Source organism: Staurois parvus, unplaced genomic scaffold, assembly GCF_062004578.1.
Source record: "Staurois parvus isolate SC_StPar_1 unplaced genomic scaffold, SC_StPar_1.0 ptg000012l, whole genome shotgun sequence".
NCBI classification, from domain to species: domain Eukaryota; kingdom Metazoa; phylum Chordata; class Amphibia; order Anura; family Ranidae; genus Staurois; species Staurois parvus.
This window is the reverse complement of record NW_028317808.1, coordinates 4,022,466-4,035,713: the sequence shown is the minus strand read 5'-3', so window position 1 is coordinate 4,035,713 and position 13,248 is coordinate 4,022,466. Positions and strand designations below refer to the sequence as shown.

The 13,248-nt window shown below is 40.3% G+C and overlaps 1 pseudogene; it reads left to right on the top strand.

Moving 5' to 3' along the window:
* The first annotated feature begins 1,331 nt into the window (after positions 1 to 1,331).
* LOC149473666 (uncharacterized) lies at positions 1,332 to 13,041 on the top strand (annotated as a pseudogene).
* Positions 13,042 to 13,248: the final 207 nt, after the last annotated feature.

Genomic DNA, 13,248 nt, shown 5'->3' with positions numbered 1-13,248 from the left:
GTTGATCAGTGGATGAGGAACTGCTGTCAGTCTGCCTTACATTCCTATGTGGAGAGAAATCTGATGTAATGGAGTGGCTTGGTTAGTAGGAAGATCCTAAATTCAGAGTTCATGGAGGAAGAGAGAGCTGTACCAGTTGGGCAGTTATATAGAAAAGAGTTGAAATTGTGTGCAGAACTGCTGCAGGTCTTCAGGGGTGAGCAGGGTTGTCATTATACCTGAGACAGAATGCTAACTTCCATGGGTAGCAGATGCTGCAGGCCTTGAGTATGTTCAATGGTGGGGTTAAGGTCTTTCCTGTCACCCCTTTCACAGTAGTGTTTTCAAACCCCCTTTACATCAACTCCCCTTCACATTACTGTCCTCAGGCACCCACATTACTGTCTTTGCCCCCCCCCCCACATTAATGTCCCCAGACCCCCTTCATGTTGCCTCCCTTCACTGTCCTGCCTTACATAGACAGGATGGAGGACAGGAGGCACAGCAGGTCTGGACAGACGCAGGAGCTACAAGCTGGTGATTAGTTGCTAGGACTGCCCTGCATCTATCAACCAGTCACCTGCTTGTTAACTTTAAAAGTTAACTCAAGCAGCTCTTGACCTCCATCAAGAACTGAACTGTTTCCCACTATTGGCTCTGTGAGGATAACAGTGGTGATGGCTAGTGGACAGTGACTCAGTTTAGATCTGGAACATGGTCCATTATTTAGTGATGCCTGGTCAAGATGCTCAATATTCCTTGTGCAGTGGCAGAGCTGTAATTTCATGTGTTCATCTTGATAACCAGCCATGCCATGACCCCAACACTAGTTTTTTTCAACTGGTCAAAAAAGAAAAAAAGTGCATTTGTTTTTATTTTGTCACTTTTTTGCATACAAAATAGTTTTTGCAAGTCAATATCAAGACAAACAACTTTTTCATCTGTAGAAAACGTAGGAGTTATGGATTGGAGCATGGGTTGCAATCATCCAAGAGGGATGCTTAATCCCAGAGCTCAGAACAACCAACTTGAGATCCCCAGCAAAGCAGTAGGAATCCTGCAGACCCACAGCCTCCACATACCCACATAGAGTGGCGAACATCTACTTTACAATGTCCCGCAAAAGGAAGGATGAGCAGTGCCCAAAGAAGCTGACAACATTCTTCATCCAGCTGGCAACCGGGGGAAAGAGTCTCCAAGATGGCACCGTAGGACAGACCACATTCTCTTTCTCGTCTTACACAGACCTGCCAGATGCCGATCCGGGGGAACCAGACAACTAGAGAACATCTCTATCCCCACTCCATTCCCCACCACACAGCCCAGTCACTGACAGCCCAGAAAAAGCCAGGATGAGGATGGATTCTCCACACCAGGCCACAACCTCAGTGAGTACAGAGGCACAGCCAGAACACACACACATTTCCCTGCAATCCTCCATAGCAGCTTTTCCTAAAACAGGACAACCAGTCCTGGATGCAACTATGAAGGACATGCTACTCTCAGTACAAACCATCCTCATGGTGGATTTATCCTCCCTTATTCATAAGTTCAACACTGACATGCTTTCTATGGGGTAGAGAGTACACCACATTGAGGATAAAATGGAGGAATGCACAAATACTGTGAATGATTTGATTGTTGCCTATGTGGAACAGAAAGATGACAAGAAGTGGATAAAAGCAAAATTAGCCGATCTTGAAGACCACTCATGCCACAATAGCTTTAAATTGAGGGACGTACCAGAATCCATACCTCCCTCAGATCTCCAAAAATATGCCAGCAATCTTATCTCCACCATACGTCCTGATTTGTCAGCAATAGAACAAACTATAGGCTGCATACATAGAGTCTCAGGGATGTCCTAATGAGGGTTCATTTTTACCCAGTAAAAGAACAACTACTGTCTAAAGCAAGAGTACTCAAAACTCTTCCTGCACCTTATTCTGTGATACAAATTTTATTATTATATTATTATTATACAGTACAGTAACAATACAATACAATACATGAGGGGTTCGAGGGCCCTGCTCCTTGAAGCTTACAATCTATGAGATCTGTTGCAAAATACTTTGATGCTGAGGAGACAATTAAAAACCATTAAAAAGGGGGCGTGACCTTGCACATGGAAGAGTAGGCTGTTGAGACCCGCTGCTCCTGCTCCGACCGGCTCTACCACGGTGCACAGCGCAACTTCCCGTCATCGCCCCGAGCACATATGGGCAAATGCAGCTGCAGTGAGGAAGTGAAATCTGCCTCTTTTTTATTAGATCCGACTTGCATTGCCAGGGCTTCTCAGCCTCCAAGATGGCGCCGACCCATTCCTCCGGACACCATGCGGCCACACAGGTGAATACCAGACACCATACACACTCACCCCAGGACTCTGAACATGGCTCAGTCCAGTCTAGAAGTCCTTCTCCAACTTCTCAGAGATCTAAAGAGGGCTGGGACCTGGAGGCCTACATCAGGGCACTACTCACTTATCAGAATTTTGAGGTCTATGTGGCTAGGCTAGAATCCTCCTATAAACAGGAGATCATGGATCTCTGGAAAGATCTGGGCAACAGATTATAGAATGTGGAGCACACGGTGGAGGAATCATTGTCTAAGCTGAATACACATGATGCGATACTTTATGAACACATTACTCAGGTACAACAATTTTTCTATAGCCTTGATGACCAAGAAAACAGAAGCCGCCGTAATAATACACATATAAGTGGCCTTCCTGAAACGGTGGAAACCAAAGATCTGGCTTCGGTGGTTATTGCCATCTTTAATCAACTTCTACAACAGCCAAAAGATGCCCCTATGGAACTTGATCGAGTGCACAGGGCCCTTGGACCCCACAAACTTAATCCAGCATTCCCGAGGGATGTTATTTGCAGGATTCATTTGTATAATGCAAGTTGCTCGTTCTCTGGACTCCATTTATTTTAATGAAACTCCGGTCATGCTTTTGTCAGGCCTTTCCAAACAATCTCTGGAGATGCATAGGGCCATGAAGCCACTCACTGAGGTTCTGCAAGCTAAGCAGATTAAATATCGTTGGGGCTTTCCGTTTCAATTATCTGCTTAATCCGATGGCAAATCTGCTGTCTTTCGCACTATGGGAGATCTTCCTACTTTTCTTGGAACTTTTGAACTGCTTCAAATAACCATTTCTGATTGGCCCCTAAAGTTGCCTACTCCTGGGCTTTCATTGAAGACCACCTCAAGAAGAATTGCCCCAGCACTGCAACCTCTAAATCTCCAGCAGGTTAATGCCTGCCTCCGATAGCTTTACTTTATAATGTTTGTGGCTCCCAGCCCAATGGTTTCCATGTTTACACCTAGCTCTTGAGGCACACGCCAGACTTGATTTTGTGTGACTCTGATACTGCATTCTATTTCCACAATTGTTTTCTTTTTTTTTGCACTAATGGTTTTGCACCTATTGTATTTTTAGGGGTGCCACTCCAGGGAGGGGGCAGGTTTTGTTTTTTCCTGCTTGCTCGAGCAGATGCCATACTCTCAGAGCTGTCTTGGGAGGGGATGGGGTTGGCTGCCTCCTTTGATCCCATTATCTACCCTTTCATTTTGTTATTTGCCGATTGGAGCAGGTTGCTCTGTGTGCCATCCATGTTTCCCACATTCGGTTTTCAATGCCTTTATTGGTATTAATTTTAATGCTTAGCATAGTATACTATGGGACCTTGAGATTTAACCTTTCTCCCTCGTTGGCTGTGAAATATGTTGCCTGCACTACTCAGGAGTTAGTTGTAGCTAATGAGCTATTAAAAGGTCTTATGGTCATTTTTACATATTGATCTCCTTTTCCTCTTTTCTTTCTCTTTTCCTCCCTACTGCTGTTTCTATTTTTTTGTTTCTCTCCCTTGTTTTGACTGGGCATGGGAACTTCGTACACATAGCTGTTCTCTCATCTGCTGTACATTTAATATGGCAACCTCCTTAATGTTAAGGGTCTCCTCCCTCAACTGTAGAGGGCTCAACACCCCTGACAAACGTATACAAATTCTCTATCACTTCCACAAAGCAAAAACCCAAATTCTCTTACTTCAAATGATGCACTTCCGTTCAGGCTCTATTCCACCTTTAGTCAACAAGTATTTTCCTGTTTATTACCATAGTACCAACCCTTGTCTAGTTCCAAAGGGGTCTCTATCACAGTTTATCACTCATTTAACCCTGAGGTATTAGACTCATCCATAGACCCGTCAGGTCAATACATCTTTTTAAAACTGAAATATATGCAATGGATATTTACTGTTACTAATGTTTACTCTCTAAACCAGGAACAACTGCATTTCTTCTCAGCCGTGACTGACCACCTGGAATCCTTCGCACCTGCTAGTTTGATCCTGTCGGGGAGATCTTAATGTGCCACTGATCCTGAGACTAGATTCCTCTATGGGTAAGTCATCTATTTCACCAACACACTTGACTGAGATCCGCTCTTTTCTTTCCAGACTAGCACTGACTGACCTTTGGTGGATATTGAATCCGACCGCCAGGGACTACACTTATTTTTCAGCTGCACATACCTCCTATAGCAGGATTGATTACATTTTTGTATCCCAATCTCTTTTGAACCTTGACTTGTTCTCCTCCATTGGCGTTAAACTGTGGTCTGATCATGCCCTGATACATCTTTCATTAGGCCGGCTCCTTACTTTGATCCAAGGTTATTCTTGGAGAAACTCACCAAACTATACAATGGGAAACACTGAAATGTGTCTTACATGGCGTCTTCATACAGCATGGCTCTAGATTAAAACGTGAAAGTGCATCATCTGACATTCGCCGTTTAATCTGATTTCCACACTTGAATCCACCCACAAACGCATTTTACAGCCTGACACATTATTGCAACTTTCAAATGCCCGACGAGAGCTCCTTAGCTTGTTTAGGGAGCATTCACTAATAGCCCGGGATACAATATGGCATACATTATTCCCAAGCTAATACATGTGGTAAACATCTATCCCGGGTTATTCATCCTAGACTTTATAGGCAAACTATCCCTTATCTTCTCTCTACAACTAACTTTAAACTACACAAAAATTCTGAAATACTTTCTGAATTTTCCTGATATTACTCCACCTTATATAATCTACCCCCCCCCCCCCCCAACAAGGCTTAGACTTACCCACTGGACAGCTGGATATGCAGGCCTACATACAGGAGACGGCTTTACCTGTTATCTCTGCTATCGAGGCAGTGGACTTGAACGCTCCGCTACAACCTCTAAAATTATTACAGACCATTAAAGGCCTTAAAAATGGTAAGAGCCCGGGACCTGATGAGTTCTCTCCCTGATTTTATAAAGTATTTGCTCCTCTTTTAGCACCCATATTAACAAAAGTTTTTGAAGCTATTGATGAATCACATTCTGCTTCCTCACAACTGCTCCAAGCCCAAATAATGGTCATACCCAAACCCGGGAAAGATCCCTCTCTTTGTAGCAATTATAGACCCATCTATCTACTTAACTTAGCTTTAAAACTCTGCTAAAATCATTGCTAACCGTTTATCCCCGCTCTTACCTGATTTAATTCATAAAGATCAAGTTGGTTTCGTTCCTGGCAGGGAGGCGAAGGACAACACCATTAAGACCCTGCACCTTATATCTTATGCTCAACGCCACCATATTCCAAAGTGTTTACTTGCATGTGATGCTGAAAAGGCATTTGACAGGGTTGTTTGGCCTTTTCTTCATCACTCATTGGTCCAAGTGCTCACTCGAATTATGTCCCTTTATTCCTTTCCTCGCCTACAGTTTTGGCAAACGGGACCCAATCTGACAAGTTTTCCATTGCTAATGGTACCAGACAGAGGTTCCCCCTTTCCCCCTTTTCTTTTGCAATAGTCGTAGAACACTTAGCTCATGCAATTTGTAACAATAATTCTATACAAGGTATCCACACTCCATCCTCTCACTGAAAATTGTCTTTATATGTGGATGACCTTTTACTTTACGTAACTAAACCTCTTACCAGTATTCCTTCTCTTTTACATGACCTTCACAGATTTGGAACATTTATCAATTTTAAATTGAATATTGCCAAAGCAGAAGCTTTGAACATATAATTTCCCAAGTTTGTCCTTTCCTCCCTTAAAAGTAACTTTTCCTTTAAATGGCAAGCTAAGTCTATCACATACTTAGGTACAGAGATCCCAGTGCACACCCAAGATTTGTACTCCCTTAACCACATAAGGACTGCCCACAGTACATTTACTGTTTCAGGGTTGCCCCATGTGCTCAAAATCATGTATATATACGTGATTTGAGCTCCAGCGGTTTTCATGGATCAAGGGATCAATCATCCGATTTAGGTGATTCAGTGATGTCTGGTCCAAGTCGGATGATCGATCCCTGTCCTATCCTGTCCTGTGTTGACAGTTACAAAGGACAGGAAGTGATGAAATGTTCTCTCTCTGGGCACATTCCTTCCCAGAGAGAGAAGAATCAACATAAACTGTGAGTAAAAGCACTGCACAATTACAGTTAGAACACTCTAGGACACATTTAACCCCTTGATTGTCCCCCCCCCCCAGTTAACCCCTTCACTGTCCTGTCACCAGTGTCATTAGTACAGTGTACACATTTTTTGCTGATCACTGTATTAGTGTCGCTGGCGACTTCAAATAGTGCTAAAGTCAGTTAGAGCCCCTCCCAGATAGCGTCAGATTGCCTGTTAGTACACCAGTAATCACATTTAACTCCTTGATTGCCAGGAACATGCTCACATACACAATCAACCTCCATTGATAGTATAGCGTCTGAACAGATCAATATCTTTAATCAGATCAGCACTATACCAGCGTTCAAATTAGTATAGCGTCCCCAAAAATGCAGAGTTAGCGGAATCAGTCCCAGCACCTGCCAGCACCTACGTTTTGCCCCTATGCTTACCCCCCCTTCTCCCCCAGCAAGTGCAGTGTCAGTAGGTCACTTTCACTTGATACATTGCACACACAACCGCAGTGTTCTTAGAAACAGGCCTGAAACTGGCTATCACATTTGGAGAGACCCTACAATCTGTTTTAAACAGTTAAAGTTTAAAAAAAATATATATATAAAGTACAAATCCCCCAAAAATTAAAAAATTTAAAAACCAAAAATAGTTATAGTTTTTTTTGTTGTTGTCATTGTTACTATTCTACTGTTATACTTTTACAGTTTTATTGTTATTGTTTGATTGTAAACCATTGCTGTTTTCTTTGCTGGACTGTCATTCAACTGTATCCTCGCCCCCACGTGCACCTGCGTGTGTGTGCGTTGACCCCGTGCCAGTATGTAAACAGTGGTTGCACCATGCATGTGAGGTATCACTACAAATGTCAGTTCAAGGGCAGTAATTCCAGCACTAAATCTCCTCTGTAAATCTAAAACGGTAGCTTGTAAAGGCTTTTAAAGCAATGCCTATGGATATTAAAAATTTATGCAGTTTGCCACCATTGCATGGGGCATGCAGTTTTAAAGCATGTCATGTTTGGTATCTATTTACTCATCATAGCATCAACTTTTAAAAGTTACCAAATAATTGGATAATATATTGTGTTTCTGTGCATTGAAATTAAAAAAGTGTATTTTTTCCAAAAATTTGCTTTTGAAAAATCTCTGTGTGAGTACTATGTGGCATAAAAAATTGCAACACCCGACATATTATTCACTAGGGTGTCTGCTTTAAAAAATATATAATGTTTGGGGTTCAAAGTAATTTCCTTGGAAAAATACTGATTTTTTTCATGTGAACAAAAAAGTGTCAGAAAAGGCTTCGTCTTCAGGTGGTTAGAAGAGTGAGTGATGTGTGGCATAAACTTCTAATGCTGGGCATAAAATGCCCCTTACACCCCAAAATGACCACTTTTTGGAAAGTAGACACCCTAAACTATTTGCTGAGAGGCATGTTGAGTCAATAGAATAATTTATTTTTTTACCACAATTTTTTGGAAAATGACAAAAAAAAACATTTTTTACACAAAATTGTCACATAAATAATTTATTACTCACATATGCCATGGGTATGTGTGGAATCACTACCCAAAATACATTCTGCTTCTTCTCCTGAGTATGGGGATACCACATGTGAGAGACTTTTTGGCAGTCTAGCCAAGTACAGGACCCCAAAATCCAATAAGCACCTTCAGGCTTTTATTTCCTCATTACACCAAACCCCCCCCAAATGACCCATTATTGGAAAGTAGACAACCCAAGGAATTTGATAAGAAGCATGGTGAGTATTTTTCAGATCTTGTTTGTTGCCACAAGTTTTTGGAAAATGAAAACATATTTTTTCTATTCTTTTTTTATATTTCAAAACCTTGTGAAAAAAAATTTGATCTAGAAAATACTTACCATGCCTCTTTTTAAATTACTTGGGGTGTATACTTTCCAAAAAGGGGTAATTTTGGGGGGTTTAGTGCTATCCTGGCATTTCAGGGCCTCTGAAACTGTGATAGGCAGTCAGGAAGTGAAATGAGGAAGTTACGCACCTTCAGGCTTTCAAAGTGGTCATTGTATTACAGGCTGCTGTATGTGGCTAGGCTCCCAAAACGTCTCATACATGTGGTATACCCATACTCAGTAGAAGTATCAGAATGTATTTTGGGGTATAATTCCACATATACCCATGGCTTTTGTGAGCAATATATAATTTAAGTGACAATTTTGTGTAAAAAAAATGTTTTTGTAATTTTCCAAAAACTTGTGGGAAAAAAATAAATCCTCCATGGACTCAATATGCCTCTCAGCAGATAGCTTAGGGTGTCTACTTTCCAAAAGGGGTCATTTGGGGGTGTTTGTACTGTCCTGGTATTTTAGCACATTAAGAAATGTGATAGGTAGTCAGAAAGTAAAAGCTGTGTAAATTACAGTATCTATAACATAGTTTGTAGATGCTATAACTTTCACACAATGCATATACACTTATTGGGATTTTTTACCAAACACATGTAGCAGAATATATTTTGGCCTAAATTTATGATGGAGTTGAGCTTTTTGGATATTTTTATGCCAGGAATGAGAAAATATCTTTTTTTTCAAAAGTTTTGGTATTTTTTTGTTTATAGTGCAAAAAATAAAAAGTGCACAGGTGATCAAATGCCACCAAAAGAAAGCTCTATTTGTATGAAAGAAAGGGCATACATTTCGTTTGGGTACAGCTTTGCATGACCACGCAATTGCCAGTTAACCACTTCAAGTCCGGACACTTTTATTCCCTTCCTTTCCAGGCCAATTTTCGGCTTTCAGTACTGTCACACTTTGAATGACAATTGTGCGGTCATGCAACACTGTACCCATATGAATTTTTTAGCATTTTTTTGAGACAGATAAAACTTTATTTTGGTGGTATTAATTCATGACTGGGATTTTATTTTTTTTGCTATATAAATGAAAAAGTCCCAAAATTTTTAAAAAAGTGTTTTTCTTATAAAATTTTACAAATAAATAATATTTCTTCATAAATCTTGGCCAAAATGTATTCAGTTATCTTTTTAGAAAAAAAACCCAAATTAGTTTATAGCCAAAAATCATAATTTTCCAAAAAATTTTTTACATTTTTATTTATTTTTTTATATTATTATTTATGGTTTTTTTTGTTAACATACTGTCACCTTAGCAGTGCAGTGTCACTATAGCGACACTGTACTACTTGTGGGGGGTGTTGAATATTTTGTTTCCTTTTTTTACACTGATTGCTTTTACACCCATAAAGACTGTAAAAGCAATAATTTCTCCTTCTCTCTGGCTGCATTCTTGCAGCCACTGAGAAATACTGTGTGAGCTGTGATTGGTCACAGCTTGTCACATGGTACAAGGCTGTTGTGAATAGCCATGTACCATGTGATCTCTGTGATCATTCACAGATTTCACTAGTAGTAAGCAATGATGTCAGGAAGTGACATCTTGTGTACTACTGTTCATGTGATCACTGATTGGCCAATCAGTGGTCACATGATCGGGACCTTACAAAGAGGTCCTGTACAGCAATTGGTGTTCCGCTGTGTCCTCTGGACACAGTGGGCATTGGATCGCGGTGCCATGCGCTCCCAGGGAGCATGCACAGGCTAAAATGGTGGGCGCCGTTTATGAGCGGCAACCCCTCCTGCACTGCTCCCTTCTGACCGTTTATATAAATGGGCCATATGGGGAGTGGTTAAACTAGTGCTGCGCTGTATAACAAAAAATGGCATAAGTTGCAGTATCTATACCACAGTTTGTAGATGCTATAACTTTCACACAAAGCAATCAGTATACACTTATTGGGATTTTTTTTACCAAAAACATGTAGCAGAATACATTTTTGCCTAAATGTATAACTAACTTTGAGTTTACTATATATTTTTTTATAGCCGAAAGTAAAAAATATCTTTTTTTTTCAAACTTTTTTTTTTTTGTTTATAGCATGAAAAATAAACAGCGCACAGGTGATAAAATACCACCAAAAGAAAGCTCTATTTGTGTGAAAAAAGAACATAAATTTCATTTATGTACAGCATTGCATGACCACGCAATTGTCAGTTAAACTAGTGCAGAGCTGTATAGCAAAAAATGGCATATCTATACCACAGTTTGTAGATGCTATAACTTTCACACAAAACAATCAATATACAATTAATGGGATTTTTTTGTACCAAAAACATCTAGCAGAATACATTTTGGCCTACATTTATGATTAACTTTGAGTTTACTATATATTTTTTATAGCTGAAAAAAAAAATATTGTTTTTTTTTCAAAATTTTCAGTCTTTTTTTGTTTATAGCGCAAAAAATAAAAATCGCACAGGTGATCAAATACCACTGAAAGAAAGTTATATTTGTCCGAAAAAAGGACATAAATTCCATGTGGGTACAACTTTGCATGACCACGCAATTACCAGTTAAAATAGTGCAGCACTGAATAGCAAAAAAAGGCCTGGTCATTAAGGGGGGGTAAATCCTCAGGATGGCAAGTGGTTAATTATAGTCCTTTACTCACCAAAATAAGAAGATCTTTATAATCTTTGCATCATCTAAAAACTTCTTGGTTTGGGAGACTAAGTGTTTTATTGCAAAATTATTATACCTATTCCAAGCAATACCGATCAAACTCCCAGTAGCTTTCTTTCAGACCCGGAGTTCCCTTGCTATACAGTTCATCTGGCAAAATTATCCATCCAGATTGAGACACAAACTCTTATGCTATCCCAAACCTGATGGAGGTGTGGGAATCCCTGATTTTGAGCTATATCACTCCGCAGCCTTACTCTAACGAATCTTGGAATGGTTCCCACGTCCCCTAGTGAAACCCTCTACACATGTAGAACAAGATAAGTATCCGGTTGATTTACAGGCACTGTTATGGGGCTATGGTGCCACTTACCACTCCATGTCTTCATTTTCACCTTTGACAGTGGCCTCTCTTTCCCTCTGGTACCACCGACGAGACTCCTACTCCCTCTCAACTGACCCATTTCCACTCACTCCTTTGTTCAACAACCCGGCTTTACCAGAGAGCAAAGATATTTTGAACTATGGCTCAGATGATCAACTTTCTTGGCCAACATACTACCTCAGGATCTTTTCGGCCATCTGGCAACAGTGTCTCTGGATTAATGGACTGGCTGACGTCTTTGTGCATATCTATGTACTGTAAAACTATACATGACTCAAAACAGATACACAGGCCCTTAACAGACTTTGAAAAACTCTGTCTTAGCACTGAACCATTTTGTCATTCACTATCACAGATCTATAAAATTATTTTACACCACACTCACCAGGTTTTGCCCACCTACTCAAGATTCTGGTCAAGGGATCTGGGGGTTGAGATTTCCCCTGAGGAATGGCAAATGGCTTTTTTGTTTACACACAAGTCTTCCATTTCTGCCTATGCTCAAGAGAAAAAATATAAATTGATCTCTAGATGGTATCGAGACCCAGTATCTATTCACAGGATTTTCCCCTCTTCAACAGATATATGCTGGTGCTGTAACGAGGAAAGAGGGACATACCTCCATATCTGGTGGGATTGTGATCAAATTAATTCATTCTGGATGCAGGTATTTCAGATATTTACCAAGATGTATGATGAGTCTCTTCCCTTTTCTCCCAAAATAGCTTTACTATCTATCTTACCGGGCACTATTAAATCCCAAAAGTCTAGCCTATTGAAATTTCTTCTAACAGCTGTGAGACAGATTGTCTCTAAATTTTGGAAAACCACAACTACCCCGCCACTAACTTTATAACATTAATAAATAACATTAATGATATGCTGATGGAGGAAATGCAGGCTAAGGAATCGGACACTTTGGACAGACATAAGAAATTATGGTTTCTTTGGTTACATTATTCTTCTTAGGATAAACTCCATAATTGACTCCCCCACCTACAAGATCTGAGTTGATTCCATCCTTTTAGCAAGTTTTCCCCCAGTCTACCCCTTTTTCACTTTTTCATTTTGGTCTAATTTACAGTCCCTTTCATGGGGAGATTTCTTGCCCAATGGTTTTCTATCCCTCCTCTTCCCACTTAGGAGTCTTTGTGCCCAGCATTGCCCTTTCCTTTTTTCCTAATATCCCTGCCTCCCCCCCCCCCCCCCCATCTCCTTTTTTTCCCTCTTTTTCTTTCTTTCATTGTTCCTCCTTTCTTTCTTTACCTTACATATTTTATCATTTGCACTACATGATTATATCATCTATCACTACTTGGTTGACTAATAGATGGAAGTGCTTTGGTCCTCTTGTATTTACATTGTTCTTAATACTGTTTATATCTAAGGATACGAGCAGCTGTGATGTAATAGCCAACTGATATTTCCTGTTCTTTGAATTATTCTCACTGTTTTAGCCCCTCCTCCCCTATCCCCTTTTTTGGTTTTCTTTTTTTTCTGTAACCAAATTTCTATGTTTCATAAAAATATATTCAACATAAAAACCATGACAAAGGCCCTCAACCACCACAAAATACCATACAAATGGCGCCACCCTGCTACCATAATAATTGACCACAATGGCACTCCCCCCACGATCACCAATCTTGAAGAGGGAATGAAGCTCCTGCACGCCTAGGATATCTTACCAGAGATATCTACAACTTTTCTCAAAATGCTAAACCACACCAATATGGGCTACAACACCATGGAAACTATAAATACAAGTATAAATGAAGGTTCCTGTACTTTATCCATTCAACCTCGGATGTATTCTCTGGTTCGGTTCCCAGTGCGCTGATAAAATATACATATTAACTAGACTTTCCCCCACACTTGGTCAGCA